At 36.7% G+C, this 16,711-nt stretch overlaps 1 long non-coding RNA gene across 1 annotated transcript in view; it reads right to left on the bottom strand.

Moving 5' to 3' along the window:
- Window positions 1-1,329: 1,329 nt before the first annotated feature.
- The window catches only part of LOC145691560 (uncharacterized), a 43,919-nt gene continuing 28,537 nt past the window's right edge, over window positions 1,330-16,711 (bottom strand). The window contains exons 3-4 of the long non-coding RNA XR_014132410.1: window positions 10,169-10,260; window positions 1,330-1,447 (exon numbers count right to left, since the gene is read on the bottom strand). This is a non-coding gene — a long non-coding RNA (uncharacterized LOC145691560). The remainder of the gene's footprint in view (window positions 1,448-10,168; window positions 10,261-16,711) is intronic.

A 16,711-nucleotide genomic window follows, 5' to 3' on the forward strand; every position in this document is an offset into this window, starting at 1 on the left:
TGCAGAGGAAAGATGGTAATAGAATTGAAAAGATGGTATTGATCTTCAATCTTTTTTTATAGAATTCAATATTGAGCTTCAATCTGTTTTATAGAATTCAATATTGAGCTTCAATCTGTTTTATAGAATTCAATATTGAACTTCAATCTGTTTTATAGAATTCAATATTGAGCTTCAATCTTTTTTATAGAATTCAATATTGAGCTTCAATCTTTTTTATAGAATTCAATATTGAGCTTCAATCTTTTTTATAGAATTCAATATTGAGCTTCAATCTTTTTTATAGAATTCAATATTGAGCTTCAATCTTTTTTTATAGAATTCAATATTGAGCTTCAATCTTTTTTATAGAATTCAATATTGAGCTTCAATCTTTTTTATAGAATTCAATATTGAGCTTCAATCTTTTTTTATAGAATTCAATATTGAGCTTCAATCTGTTTTATAGAATTCAATATTGAGCTTCAATCTGTTTTATAGAATTCAATATTGAGCTTCAATCTTTTTTATAGAATTCAATATTGAGCTTCAATCTGTTTTATAGAATTCAATATTGAGCTTCAATCTGTTTTATAGAATTCAATATTGAGCTTCAATCTGTTTTATAGAATTCAATATTGAGCTTCAATCTGTTTTATAGAATTCAATATTGAGCTTCAATCTTTTTTGTAGAATTCAATATCGTGCTTCAATCTCAATATATCAGTTTGAAATTCCAGTGCAAACTTTTCCAGTGCTAGCTTTTTTATCTTTATTTCTTAATTTTTCTTCTACATCTGTTAAAAATTAAAGAAAAAAGAAACTTGTTTCCACCTTCAATGATAAGGAACTTGCTTATGACAAAGACAAGACTAGTTTTCATATCAAAACTGTGATAACTAAGTGGAACAGATGTTCGCAACTGATCGAGAATTCAGTACTTGTATTTGACAACAATCAAGCAATTCATAATGGGATTTGTTTGCCCATTGTTAGACTGCGGTGGCTCAGTGGTACAGCGTTCATCTCTGGTGGATGGGCTCCTTGGTTCGATCCCAGCTCGCTCGTTTCTCCCACTTTATTCATTCCACCATTTCATTCATCACTCATCATCGCCGTCTCCTTTAGTCTAACCCGCATAACCGTGGGGCGTAAAACTCAAAGATTTCACTTTTTGTTTGACCATTTGCTTTAGCACTATCCATGTGACCTTAAAACGAATGCGACCTAAATATAATTTATGAATGTCGTATTCAAATAGAAGGTCAACTTAGTAAATTTAACTACCATCATGAAGTCTGATTTCAACAAGAAATATTTATTTTAAATAATATAGTTATTACAGATTTTGCCACCTCTCGAAAGTTGTCGCCCCATACAAATGCACGTGTTGCACATATGGTAGAGCCAGCCCTGGATTTGACCAGCAACAAACTACTTGTAGCAGCAGGAACAGCTTGCAGAATGCCTACAAACAACAAAAGCTTTAGATAACGTTTATGAACAAGTCAATGTGAATATCGGAATATTTGTCCTTATTAAGTAAGAATAGAGAAGAGGGGAAGGTACGAAAGAATGTACTATTTTTTCTAAGCTCCTTACAAAAGTACTTGAGTACGTGTCACAACAAATGTAAATGAAGAACACCTAGGGATGGGCAAAACCGGTTTTTGTAAAAATCGGAAACTGTTTCTAGAAAACCGAAACCAGAAAACCGATATTCCGGTGTTGTCCAAAACCGGTTCGGTTTTTCATCGAAACCGGTTTCGGTTTTCTCCAAAAACCGGTTCGTTTTTTTTACCGTAGCCCATTTCGGTTTTCTCCAAAATCGTTTCGTTTTTTCACCGAAACCGGTTTCGGTTTTCTCAAAAACCGGTTCGGTTTTTCTTTGGTTTCGGTGAAAACTTTTGGAAAACACGAAACTTTTTCTGTGGAAACGGATCCCGTTTCCGGAGAACAACAAAACACTATTCTGCTCAGAATAGAACACATTTTGGAAAAAAAACTGGAACTGGTTTTGAAGAAAACCGAAACCGAATCCGGTGAAAAACCGAACCGGTTTTGGAGAAAACCGATAACCGGTTTCGGTGAAAACCGAACCGGTTGTGAAGAAAACCAAATCGTTTTTTTTTTTTTTTTTAATTTTCAAAAACCGAAAAACTGGTTTTTGTGTCCACTACATCTGACCCGTCTTCGTTTCGCTGATGACCGCAAGATATCATAGAAGTTAAACGGCGTGGGTCCATAGGTATAGTGAAATGGCCCCAGATGAATCTTGGGACGACAAGTGGGTGGTAGGTAGGTACCCCCAAGATACAGTAATTTCTCACGTTTCAAACCTCAACTCTCATTGGTGCATGAGAAATGGCGCAGAATCGGAAAAAAGTGGGATTAATTTTTCTCAAGAATAGCTCGATTGATTTTGTTCAAACTTAGATGTATGTATAGGTGTATACAAGGGCTTTGTCTGAAAATTTAACATCTCCCCCCGAACATTTTCCTCCCTCAAAAAATTCGAATCAATATTTTGAGTCCCTTTTGACCTATGATGATCTGCAAACACAGTTATGAGAAAATAAATTTTAGATGTCGCTTTAACCCTAGAATCACATTTTTTTTTTTTTTTTTTGCAAAATTGTATCACCGGTACGCCATGGTCAAAATTAGCCAAAACCAACCATACCGTACCTATAAGGGACAATTGCAAAAAGAACAGCTGTTGACGTAGCTTTAGCGTATTTGCTACGTGAATGAATGAGAAATCACACCTGAAAAGCACCAACTTACTGAAGTCCCATTTGATGGCCTGTGGCGTTCCCATTCTCATTTTGAGCCAAAGTGAAACTATTGATATTGGTGTTTATTTCATATGAATCAATCACCTGAACAATGATCATGAATCTATATAGGCCTATATAAAATAGAAAATCACTATGTTTGTGACTAAATCTCCTGAACCGCCAAACCGATCTCGATCAAATTTGTAACATGGATGAGGTTCGAGGCTGGGCTGGTTTTAGGCTATTCACTTTGATGGTAGAACTGAGGGTTGTGGGAAGGGGTATAAAAATAAATAACTTAATAACTCTTGAACCACTCGACCGATCTTGATCAAATTTTCAACATAGATAAAGAATTGTTTTTATGATTTAAATTTGACGGAGCAACGTAAGGGAGGAGGAGGAGGAGGAGATATATGAAAATCAATTTAAGACTGAAAGTGACTATTTTTGTAAATTAATAACTCTTGAAATATCCGACCGATCTCAATTAAATTTTCAAGATACATGAGGTTAGGATCTGGAATCATTTTGTAATTTCACTTTTATTGTAGATCCTAGGGGAGGGCAGGGGAGGGGGGCGTATAAATAAAAACTAATAAAAGCTAATAACTTTTGAACCACCCAAACAATATCGATAAAATTTTCAACATATATGAGGGTCAGGTCTTGGGTGTTTTTATCGTTTCACCTTGACGAGCCAGCGTAGGAGAGGGGGAGGGGGAGATATATATGTAAAAAAATGAAAATAAGAATGACTGCCTTTGTGACTTCGTCACTCTTGAACCATCCGACCTATCTCAATCAAAGTTTCAACATACATGAGTTTACGGGCAGGGATTACTTTAGGTTATTCATTTGACGATGCAACGTAGGAGAGGGGGAGAGCGAGAGAAATTTTAAAATGATAAAAAATGACCGATATTAGTGTTGAATCCATAGTTTTCGGGGTAGATGAGAGAAAGAGTGACACTTCTGGTGCTGTTTCAATCCAAGTTGAGACATGACAGTTGTGGAGGGGAAGGTACAACGTAGGGAAGGAGAATAAACATTTAAAAATGATCGAAAATGACTACTATTAGTGTCGAATCCATAGTTGGGGGAGGGGTATGGTTAGTTTTGGCTTATTTTGACCATGGTGTACCCGTGAAACAATTTTGCAAAAAATATGTGATTCTAGGGTTAAAAAGACATCTAAAATTTATTTTTTCACAATTGTGCTCGCAGATCATCATAGGTCAAAAGGGGCTCAAATATAGAATCGAATTTTTTGAGGGGGGGTGGGAATATGGTCGGGAGGTGCTGTTAATTTTCTCAGACAAAGCCCTTCTATATACATCTATACACACATCCAAGTTTGAACAAAATGAATCAAGCCATTCTTGAGAAATAAATTAATCCCACTTTTCCGATTTTGCGCCATTTTTCATGAACCAATGAGAGTTGAGGTTTGAAACGTGAGGGATTAATGTATCTTTTGGGTACCTATATACCACTCACTTGTCATCTTAAGACTCACCTGGGGCCATTTCCCTATACTTATCCCCCCATGCCTTAAGACCAAAGAAGTCAGGTTGAAAATTAATAATAATAATAATAATAATAATAATAATAATAATAATAATAATAATAATAATAATAATAATAATAATAATAATAATAATAATAATAAAGTAATATTCAACAATTCTGTAAGGAAGTCAACGATTAAAATTCGAAGTACGGAATTAGACCTAAATCCAAGGGCGCCGATTTCTCTGTAAATTTGCGGGGGGGCATTCAGATGCAGACGGCATATATATGAGGATTTTAAGACAAATTGCATTCAAATTATGCAAAATATTGTATATTTACAAATGCAATGAGGTGGCCCACATGAGCTTTGGGGGGCCCGGGCCCACCTGACCCCCAGCATCGGCACCCTTGCTTAAATTTATCTGGGAGAAATCTCATTCATGACTGGCATCATTGAAGAAGAAGTTAAGAGACCTTGAAGTAAAACTTAAGTGCATTCGGAAGCAACTGCTTCATATTGCAAAATAATATAGGCCTATCTACGGCGTAAACTTTTCTATGTATTGTAGTCTGCCTGTTTTGACATATGGTTGGGAGATGTGTGGCAGGCACGTAGTCAGGATTACGTAATACGGGGGGAGGTCCATGACGAAATACTGTGGTTGTAACACCAGGGGCTCGATCATTCTAAACTATTCTACTGGCAACATATATGGGTTCGTTTAGCCAGGATTTCGTAATGTGGGAGGGGGCAGGCGTGACATGAAATACTGTGATTACACACCAAGGGTCGATTAATCTAAACCAGTTTACTGGCCACATACCCATATTGGTTTGTTAGGAGATTAAAATGAGGATATATTAGGTTTCGGTGAAAACTTTTGGAACGCACATAAAACTATTTCTGTGGAATTGGAATCGTTTTCCGAACAACGAAACACTATTCTGGTCAGAAATAGAACAAATTTTTGAAAAAAAAAAAAAACGAAACCGGTTTTAAAGAAAACCGAAACCGAATCCAGTGAAAAACCGAACTGGTTTTGAAGAAAACCGATAACTGGTTTTGGTGAAAACCGAAACCGATTTTGGAGAAAACCGAAACCGGTCTTTTGAAAATTTTGAAAAACCGTTTTTTTGTGCCCACCACTAGTTGTAACATACACAGTTTCAGCTTATTATTATTATTATTATTATTAAGCTATGAGTTTAAAATTTGTAATGGCGTTTAAAGCTAAATGAACCACCCTGTAAGAATAAAGCTAAATGGAGAGACAGAGACAAAGTTGCAGGGGAGAAAGGGGTTCGTTCACCTTTGTCAATGAGAAGGTTGTTATATAAGAAGGTTGTTATATAGATAAGTAATGAAGTTAGTGATATGAACCAAGTGTCAACTGACTTGATCTAACTGAATCTAACCTAACCTAAGTTTTAAATGTGGATGCTACTGAACGAAAGACCATTGTTATTAGCACTTACCTTTACAACTGTTGAAGTTAGGAATTTTGCACTTCCACTACGCTTTCTTATATAGTTGAGTAGTTTTTATTTTAAAGTTTTTTTTTTTTTTTTTTACTTCCTGGTGTAAATAGCAATAAAATATGGCCTTCCCTTTTGCACGTGCAAGTTTTAATTTGCAGTTCAATAGACTACTCAACTAGTTCATTTTTCTCCAAAAAATTAGTTAATTGGAATTTAGTACTTTTCCAACACCTAGCTTATTTCATTAACATTTGTCTGTCTTTTGTCTTTTAATTTCAATAACTTCATTTTGCTTTACTTTCCACGGTGTGAAAACTGAACAATACGTTATGTTTTTATCGTTTGTTCACTGTCTTGTTGACACACTTCTCATATCCTTGGTATTTTCTTTTTCATATTAACCTTGAGTAACTACGTTTATTTCCTCGTTTCTGTTGTTTTTGATAACAATAATGCGATTTTGCACAGAATATGTAGAGTTTCTCCTATTATCATTTAAGTGTTTTACTGATATGACCAAGTTATATAAGAAGGCTACTGATTATAGGTTATAGATGTCAAATAGATGTCAAATGAGGCATGGTTAAAAAGAAAATGATGTATCGTAGGTTGCTTAACTTGTATTATGTACAACAGTGATAGCAATCTATCTATTAAAATGCTACAATAGCAATAAAAACGCTTTTTAATTTTTTTAATGTTTTTTAAATTCCTAGCCCGGAGGCTAGCTACCATGTAGAGGGTTACACCCTCTTTAAGGGAAGGGTTGCAAAGGAATTTTAAGGATGTGGGATTACGAACGTTGGGGTATGATGAGACTTTCCTTTATTAAATACATACTTCATATGTCAGGTCATTATGGTCTTTGCGACCATAATCATTAGTGAGGCAAAGGATACATAAAACATAGAGGAGAAAACATATCATACATACATTATATATTACTAAATAATTTGGTTAAAATTATTTTATTGGCATAGATGAGCATGAGGGACGGAATGAGTGCGGATGACGCGACAACACATAGGGAATGTTAGCAGAACAAATGCGGGTTATCTTCTGCCTACGGGCAACGCTAGGCCAATGAATATGAGGGAGGCCCTGTTAGAGACAGGGAGATTACTGTGCTTGGTGCGAGGGAAATATGTGTGGGAAATGAACATGCAATCAATGATCCTGCAATACTTCAAGGTCGGGATGGTTTGGTGGCAAGGTGTAACAGTACAATGTAAACAGCAAACTTAAAGGGAGATAGTAATATCGAGGGTGAATAGATGAAATGGCAAGGTAGCGCATAGTGGCTACGAGAAGTGGTTGCTACTGCATATAGGGAACAGTGATGAATTTTAGGCGAAGAGATTCGATGTGGTAAAGTAGTGTAGTGAATGTAATGAGTGAATATAGGTATCTACTAGTTAGACTGCGAAGAGAAATGCGATAAGCAATGCGGAAGGCATGACGTTCAAATGTTGCAAGTTTTTAGTAGTAAGAGGCTGGATCTGATATCCAAACGGTGAATCCGTATGTAAGGACAGGACAGAGAAATGCTTTATAGATGTTGAGAACTATGGTTGAGGTGGGGCCCCAGGTAGTGCCAGTGAGACATTTAAGAAGATTCAGCAGGTTATATACTTTGGTTTCGAGGTAGTTAAGATGAGGAAGCCAGGTGAGATGGTGGTCAAAAATAATACCAAGGTAAGTAACAGTTTTAGATGGACGGATCAGCGCATTTTATGCTCAGGATGAGGGGATTTATGCTTATATGCGAATGATGCGCTGTGTAGAGAGCGCAGGTTCAGCTATGCTAGATTTATATGTTTCTCCACAATGCTTTCTACAATGAGATCTCGAAAAGCACAATTGCTAGAAACATGCAGTTTTCACAGGTCGATTCCAAATTTTGTGCAGATTTTCCAGTTCTCATTCAAATGTTCAAAAACCGTGTCGTTATTGTCCTATTCAACATTTTAGGAGCCGTTTTGAGCCCATAAGATTAACATTGTTGCAAGCCGATACTACGGTGTTAAGCAACCAGTGGAGAAATTACGTATGGCAGGTTGACGGACATTGCAGTCGCTTTGCTTAAATCTGAGTGGCAAAACGTATTGCATGCTGGTAATCTCGAAGGCCTCAAGAGACGCAATGAGACATACTTGGACGGATATGGATTTATTAGGAAAATAATATTTCCACTTGATATAATGTTACTTCTACAAATTTGCTACAAACTCACTCCAACATCTATACATAGCAATTAACTTCCTTTGTGTGTCTCCTATCCTTTACTTGTGTGAGTAAGGAGACATGCACAGTTAGAGGAGATTCATGGTCATAACAGAAGGATTCGCTGAGTAGACAGCGCAGGTTCAGCTAGTCATTTTTAAAAGGGTACCAAAAAGAACGGCCTGGGTTCGATTCCCGGTGGGGACACTCGGTCAAAAAGTGTGAAAAACTCTTTCAGGCCAGCTAACCTGAATAAGGTTTTCCTCATTCACACCAGGCAAATGCCAGGGTTTTACTAACTTATAAGTCCCAGACCGCTTCCTTCCTTCTCTTGGGGCGCACGGTGGCTCAGTGGTAGAGCGTTCACCTCCGGTGCTTGGGGTCCTGGGTTCGATCCCAGCTCGCGCTGTGTAGACTTTGTGGCGGACAAACGCCGTGCTCGTGGGTTTTCTCGGGGTTCTCCCGTTTCCTCCCACTTTCTTCACTCATATGTCATCATCGCCGTCTCCTTTAGCCTAACCGGCATAACCGTGGGACGTAAAACTTACAGATTTTTATTTCATTTCATTTCCTTCCTTCTCTTTTTCCAGATAGTGTGCTCGCCGAGGGATGTCATCGCTCAAACGTGACGAGCTAAATGTTAGCAAAGGAGTTGAGCGCTCTAGCACAGATACTTGTGAGCAGTGTTGCCCAGGGTAAGATGTCGAGACGACATGTGAGCTTTCAAATTCAACAGGAGAGGAGAAAACATGATAATTCTCGTTTCGAAAACGAAACAAAAATCAAGTTGAGAAAGGAACCCTGCACAATCCTTATGACAATTGGATTTAGGTGGAATTGTTTGAGAGCGTGATATGTTGTAGATATTGTGTTCCTGAGAAAAAGTCTCAACAGGCTCCACCAGCAATCAGTGACCATTTGGCCACTACGAGGCCATTTTTTTAAAAAACAGCAGAGGATAATGATATTCTGAATTTTGGTGAAAGTGACTGAAACCATGATATGTTGTAGATACTTTAATCCTGAGAAAAAGACTTAATGGACACAATCACCAATTTCTGACCGATTTACCATTACGAGGCCGCTTTTTAAAAAAGAGCCGAAGATACCGATATTCTGTATTTCAGTAAAAAATATTGAGATCATGACATGTTGTACATACTGTGATCCTGGGAAAAAATCTTAATGGACACTGCAATATTCACTGACCGTTTGGTCACTATGAGGCCACTTTCTTTTTTAAAGCAGCCGATGATAGTGATATTCTGCATTTCGGTGAAAATGATTGAAACCGTTATATGTTGTAGATATTGTGATCCTGAGAAAATGTCTCAATGGGCACAACCACAAATCACTAACCGTTTGGTCACTATAGGGCAACTTTTTTGAAAACAGCCGAGTATAGGGTCTAACAATGTTCTGGATTTCGGTGAAAATGAATGAAACTGTAATATGTTGTAGATCTTCTGATCATGAGTCGTCTTAATGGGCACAACCATCAATTACTCATATACTAGCTCCAAGCTTTATGGTACGTGGGGTTTCTGGTACGATCTCTGGCTAAGAAAGTGTGTGGTAGGCAACATCGTATCCATTAATTGTCTCGGGATACTCCCGTTTCCTCCCACAGTCTCACTCTACCAGATCTTCCATTATCAGCCACTTGTATTAACAATCCATTCCCTTAGCCTAAAGGGCATAATCATGGGACGTTGAACTGAAACATTTCATTTCTATCTCTTTGAAGCAAATTTCTGTCGTTCGTTTTTCGTACAGACTTACGGATGGAAATCAAAATATATTCTTGAGACTCCCCTAATCGATTGCAGAAAACAACTTGTCATTATGTACTTATATTACACTATTTTGTCACTATAGTGATCAACATTAAAACCGGAAATGGTTTATTTCTACCACTTCCGGTGTATTGATCTCTTCCACCAACGAACGCGATTGCTATCTTTCACTCTCTACATCCCGACTAAGATTCATGACAATCCATCAAGTAGCTTTTGAGATCTTTTGTCTCCTGGGTGGATGCAGACAAGGACAGACAGGTAAATAGCAGGCATCCACCCCCCCAAAAAAAAGTATGTACCCTTTTCAAAAATATATTCCATGTCTCCTGATGTGATATTAGAATACTTTATGTACCAAAAGCAATGTAATATATCAAAGTTTTTACTACTTACTTTACAAAGCTTCAATTTGGACGCCCATCGTGACACGGCAGATATCAAGTTGATAGTCAATTTCCTCCCATGCTCGAATCAACAGTTCTTTTCTGCAAAGAACAATAGTCCATAAAACTTCGTTCTGTTCGTGACAGCAAAGACGTTGAAGTTTGGAAAATCTCTGACATACTGAATGATTTACCGAGGTTGTTCTATACTTCAGATTCGAACACTACACCTATTCACCTTATCGTTGATACGGAAGGTCACCTCATCCTAAAATCATAATATTTTAGCAATTTCAACATGTCTACACTGAAGACTGTGAAGAATTTTTGTGATCTTCAGTGAGTGCCTGCACAAGTTGCAGCTTGTAAGCCTTGAATTTCAGACTGTTGAGTGCGGCAATGCTAACTCACGGTCCGGTTATCAAACTGACTTAGTGGGGCTGCGTCAGAAGGATTGCCGACCGCTATGCACTGTCTCCTCTGAAAGTGAAGGACGATTGGTGCTTTTGCCTTTGCATAGGCAACATGTCTCCATGAGCTGTGTGTGCCAACGCTTAATGGAGTCCTTGTTAGGTGACTCGACCCCAAACTGTCAACGAAAATTGCGTTGAACTGTGATAGTGGACATTGTCTTTGCGTATTTCACAGCACAAAATGCCTTCTTTTGTTGTGTGGGCGCCATCTTAAAAAATTTGGTCTTGGGAACGGCGAGTGTTGCAATCAAAACTTAGAGTATGGTACTTGTACCGATTATGGCCCGGGTCCCTAATATGGCCCACCCACCATATCTCTGCAGATTTACGTTGGTGCTACTAGATGACAATATAAATTATGTCCTCATGAAAAGCGTATACATATTTTCGCGGCTCAGAGCACATAGTTTATATTGTCATCTAGTAACAACAACGTTAATCTGCAGAGATATGGTGGGTGGGCCATATTAGGGACCCGGGCCATAATCGGTACAAGTACCATATTTAACAGCGATTCTTGTCACTGACACTTCTCTCCACATACTGGACATCTAGAAAACAGTAAAGAAAAGATACAATCTTTTCGGACACCCTGTATACAAAAGAGTTCTAGTAAACGAAACTCCGTAAAAAAAAATATTTTTCTGCTGCCATTCTTGCAATAATGTCATTTCAGATCTTGTATAGCGAGTCAAGATTCTCAACGGCTCAAGAATTTCATCTTTTTTATATTTTTTCATTTGTCTACAATTGGTTAAAAATTTGTATTTCTCAAACTGAAGGGCACAATCGTCCCTACTCTTTTCTGCTCAAAATACTTTCCCCTGGTAAGTATTGCCAGCTCTTTGACTCCATTTTACTTTCGCTGTCACGAAACAAAGATTTTTTTTAAAAAAATCTACCGTTAGATGGTGCAAGTAGTCAGAAGAGAGCTTATGCTCCCTAGTGGAGGAAGTAGGAACTCGTTGATGGACAAGATTGAATGGTGAAAATATAATGATTTTTTCCCCCGCAGTTGACCTCGGAGACAATTCACTTAAATTATTTGAAATCTACATTTCCTGTAAACTAGAAGATTGTTTCTATCGTTGACGGTGACCAGTGATGTAACGAAGTGGGCAGGGGCAAACGGGGCTTGTTCCCCGGCCGCCGGATTCGGGGGTGCAAAACTGGGCAAATACTTATTTTTACTATAAGCCAAGAAAATAAATTTTAGCAAATACCAAATAATGCACGAAATACCAAACTGACGAAGAAAGCTTCGAGATTGTTCCTTTTATATACGAGGGTTGGTTAATAAAGTTTGAAATTAAGTCTGTCTTTTCCAATGTCCTTCTAAATTCGAAAAAATGAGCTTCGGGTCGGTGATACAAGCTACTTCGATACCCCCATTTATCTTCGACACTGGACGTGCTAAGTGCATAACGTGACAGGCACGTGCGTCATTTCGTTCGTTTCCTCTATGTGAGCGTATGATTACTCGGATGTAGCTGTCCGCTAATTGGTATTCGAAATAAATGGCTCTTAAAGTTCATTTTCCAAAGCTTTCAGTATCTTGTAAAACTCCGAACATGAGAAAAGATCCAGAGTACTTTTCTTCTTGTTTTGACCCACTTAAAACTTATTTAAAAGTCACATTCACACACACACACACACACACATACATACATATACTTCATAATGATATATACGTCCCTATAACTAAGTTATATCATTTGTCATACAGAAATAATATTGCGAGCCTATGCAACTTGTGCAATAATGATATTGTGGATAACATTGTTAATAATAATTCTGTTTTCATTTTCTTGGTGCATCTGCTTTGTTTAAATTATTGTGTAAATAATAATAATAATAATAAAAACATCGCAAAGCGTGTGTTAAGGAGAATTAATGGGAAGATTTTTGCCAAAATTCACCTATTTATATGAAATGCATCCATATATATACATTTATATAAAACTTTTATATATTGTATTAACATATACGTATACGTATATAGGTTATTTTGAAACGTAACAGTATAAAAATTGAGTATTTGTTCTATAAAAAGTTATTAATTATTCGGATGACGAAAAACCACTATCTGTCCAGCATATATTTTTTTTCTTCTTTTAGGAGTAAATTGCTTTTGTTTTTTGTTAAAAGTATATTACTTAACATTGTAAATAAGAAACCAATAAAACACCTTCTAGCACATTACATTTTTGTTATTACTTGTATATCTCAACTTTTGTTGTTTCCGATTTTTTGTGTCCTTTTTGTAGAACTCCATGTACTACTAAAGATTTTTTCAACCGCCGTTAAGTCATCAGAGGCACTGTTGCCACACTTGGTACAATTGTACCAAATTCAGCCCTTTTTGTCATTCATCGGCCCGTTGGTACCACGCTGGCATTTTCAGCCCCTTTTGTGAAAAAGTTGGTGCAATTCTACCCAATTCAGCACTATTTAACAAATACAAATACCCATTTTCAAAAGTGTCAGTAAGATTTTTCCTACATCTCACGTTACTCATATTGTGTGTTGGACTCTTTGAAAAAATGATGTTGAACATTTATTCTGTGACGTTGCTTCGCATAACGCCATGAACTTTGTGTGCAAAATTCGTAATTCGGACTATACTGGGAAATAAGTGATACTAGATGGGCGCATCCTGATAATTTATATTTTAATATTTTATTATAACGTAGTGTTTACACGCGAACTCGGAGGTGATTGATTTGTTCCTCGTTTTATGTATTTTTTCATATATAGCCATAATACCCTTTAGGTTTATTGGTCACTTTGAAATAGAGGTGCGTTTGGTTTCGTTACAATACATACCAAAGATGATAACTGTTTACCCTTTTAATTTGCGGTCTCTGTTATACTTCCTACGTATGAGGATGTTTTTATTAAAGTAATTTTTAAAAAGAACACTTTCTTTATTTACTCTTGGAAGAGGGGAAGAGTGTTCTAGAACTTTACTCTTTTAGAGTCATGTATTACAATTGGTATAAAGAAATAAATCCAGCCCTTTTTGTTTCAATTTGGTACTATTTTTCAGCCCACTCCAGGGCTAGGACTGTGGCAACACTGATCAGAGGAGATGACGAAATGGGAATAAATTGTTCATTGGATATCGCCCATTGCGCACACCGAAAGATAGATTCTGTTCTTCAATTATTATGAAGTATGTAATGTTAAGGGGACTTTTCTCATGTCTTGCGTAATTACCGAGTACATGGTTAGCATAAATGATTCATTCATTTTTAAAAGGCTATATTTTCAAAAGTACTACACGTACACACATGAAAGATATATAAAAAGAACCACAAATTCACAAAGTTTGTATTGTGTAGAGTTTGACACATCCCAGTTCGTTGACTACCTAAACGATGGACTTACGCATCGCTGGATTGGGCGTATTGGTGAGAATGACCTAGCTAAGATTCTCTGGCCTCCTAGATCTCCTGATTTAACGCACTGCGACTCCTTCTTGTAGTGATTATGAGAAATGATTATGAAACAGTGATTATGAGAAATGAATGAAATGGTGAAATGAAGAAAGTGGGAGGAAACGGGAAAATCCCCTCAAAAAACTCACGCACACTGTGTTTGTCCACCACAACGCTCACTTGGTGCGAGTTGAGATCGAACCAAGAACCTCGTGTATTAGACATGAACGCTCGTACCACTGAGCCATCCCGGCCCTAAGTGACGAAAAAATTAAAAGAAAAGCAAATTAATAAAACAAATGTGGTTGGCAATTAATGGTATCACAACTTTTGTCGTAGGAATTTGACACTATACAAACTAGAGAAAATTTAATAAGAAAAAGGAAAATTCTGTGTCAGTCGAGGGAAATTTTCTTAACAAAACATACGAACACTCAGCTGACATTGTCCAAATAGGTAAACAGTATTTCATTTTAGAAATTATTGCCTTGTGGAACGTTGCTAAGTAAGAAAGCTTCCGTATTTTTGTTAATCTGTACAGAATATATGAACCTGAAGAATTTTCAGTGTTGCTAGAATAACATTTCCCCCAAAATCTAAGTTAAGGCAGCGACTAAAGGAACGAACTCAACTGCATTTGATTACGTTTTATGTTGTTTTGAAATCCTGTGAATTACTTTTTAAATAACATTATTATTTAATTTTAATAACTGTATGTTAAAACTAATTTGTTTATTACAAAATAAATACAAGTGTTATTTGAAAAGTAGTTCACAGGATACCAAACCCACATGATACGTAATCAAATGCAGTTGAGTTCATTCCCCTGCCTTAACTTAGATTTTGGGGGAAATATTATTCTGGCTACACTACAATTTCTATGGATCGAAATTCTGCAGATTCATATTTTTTGTTATAGAATATTATCTATAATTTTAGTAAGTTGAATTTCATTATCTCCTTTCACTTATAAATAAACAAGCAAAAGAAAAATGGTACATTTTGTGTTATTTTTAGTAAACCAGCCTATTAATTAAAGATTTCACCTTGTAAACGTGGACTGAGGGAAAACTACACAAATTCAGAAACAAAATAGATGAGATGTTGGTTAAATGGAAGTAATCGCTGCAGAAGCTAAAAATCAGCATTAGCTTCTATTCCACATTAAATGTACTCCATTCAGCATTTTATAAGTCTCAAATGTGTTTGCAACAGAACATCAAGAAATAAAACGAAAAAAAACTTTTTTTTTATTACCCAGCTTTATGGGGTGGCTGAAAGAGTAGATAAATGGGGGGAAAGCAGGCAGAGAAGAAGACTGGCTTCGGGGCGGGTATAAGGGCTCAGAGGGCATCAGGTCGGGATCAACATTTAGGATTCAGGCTTCAGGACAGATATCAAGAACCCCAGCGTCAGGTCAGACAGAAGCACAAGCGCCCAACAAGACAGACAGATAATATGTCGTGGTAAGGCTTCTTCTTCTTTCTTCTTCGTCGAAAGAACTGAAAAAGAAATACTAACTGTTTGTGGATGTGCGAACAAAGGAGTTCGTGAGGGAAGTTGCACTGGTAAAAGTAAATTTTTTTCGCTTGAAAGTAAAAGAACAGAGCTTTTTTAATGTACTAATTGTTGTATTAGACAATTAATACATTAGATAAATTTATTCTTTCAGTTTGAAGCGATAAAACTTTAAGTTTTAGTAGTGTGACTTTCCTCACGAGCCACCTCTGTGTATAAACAATGTTTGTGTGCGATCTGTATACATAAAAGGTACAGTATGTGATGATTATAAACAAAAGCACACTGAAGAAATAAAGGATTTAGCTTTCAAGATTGAGAGTCTCGTCATCAGGGTGTATCCGAGACCGAAGAAAAGGGAGAATACTAGACGAGAGAATACTCGAGTTTCACTGTCACCATATTGAAACTTATGCTAGAAGGTTAGCATGGTAGGATGTGTTGCGAGGTCAAAGTCTTGAGTAGATATTAAGAGAAAAGAAAACATTAAAAATTAAGGCATGACACTGAGAAAATCACTAGAGACGCAGGTAGATACAACGACTGTATTATGAAGTACTGCAGAAAGAGAAAAGATTCGGGTGGAAGGAAACTGGAGACAGTGTGGTCGGTGATTAAGGTTATTATGATGATAATGATGATGATGAGGTTGGGAGTGGAGTTATGATTAATTGATGAAATTATTTATTTATTTAAATTTTTATTTATATTTTTACTAGTTTTTAGCCAGTAATAACTATTTAAGTAATTTATTTCTTTATTTAAATTATTTATTTATATTTTTTGTTTATTTATTTCACCACACTGTCTTCACCCTTTTACCACTCCTTCATCCCAGTTATCTTCCTCGATTCTCTACTATTTTACATTACAGCCGTTGTATCCATTGGGTTCTTTCGAGTGATTTTGTCTGTGGGACATGTCCACCATTCGGCATTTTCTCATATCTCGATACCAATCAAACTTTGACCTGATAGCACGTTCTCCCAGCACAATATTCTAGCAGAATATGCAATATGGTTAATAGTGATACTTTTTTCTTCATTTCTTCAGTCTTTTCTACATTCTGATAGAGAGATGTCCAAATGCAAGCTGTAGGGAAGGAAACAAATAATATTGAAC

Source organism: Thermobia domestica, chromosome 8 (assembly GCF_964235325.1).
Source record: "Thermobia domestica chromosome 8, izTheDome1.hap1.1, whole genome shotgun sequence".
Taxonomy (NCBI): Eukaryota; Metazoa; Arthropoda; class Insecta; order Zygentoma; family Lepismatidae; genus Thermobia; species Thermobia domestica.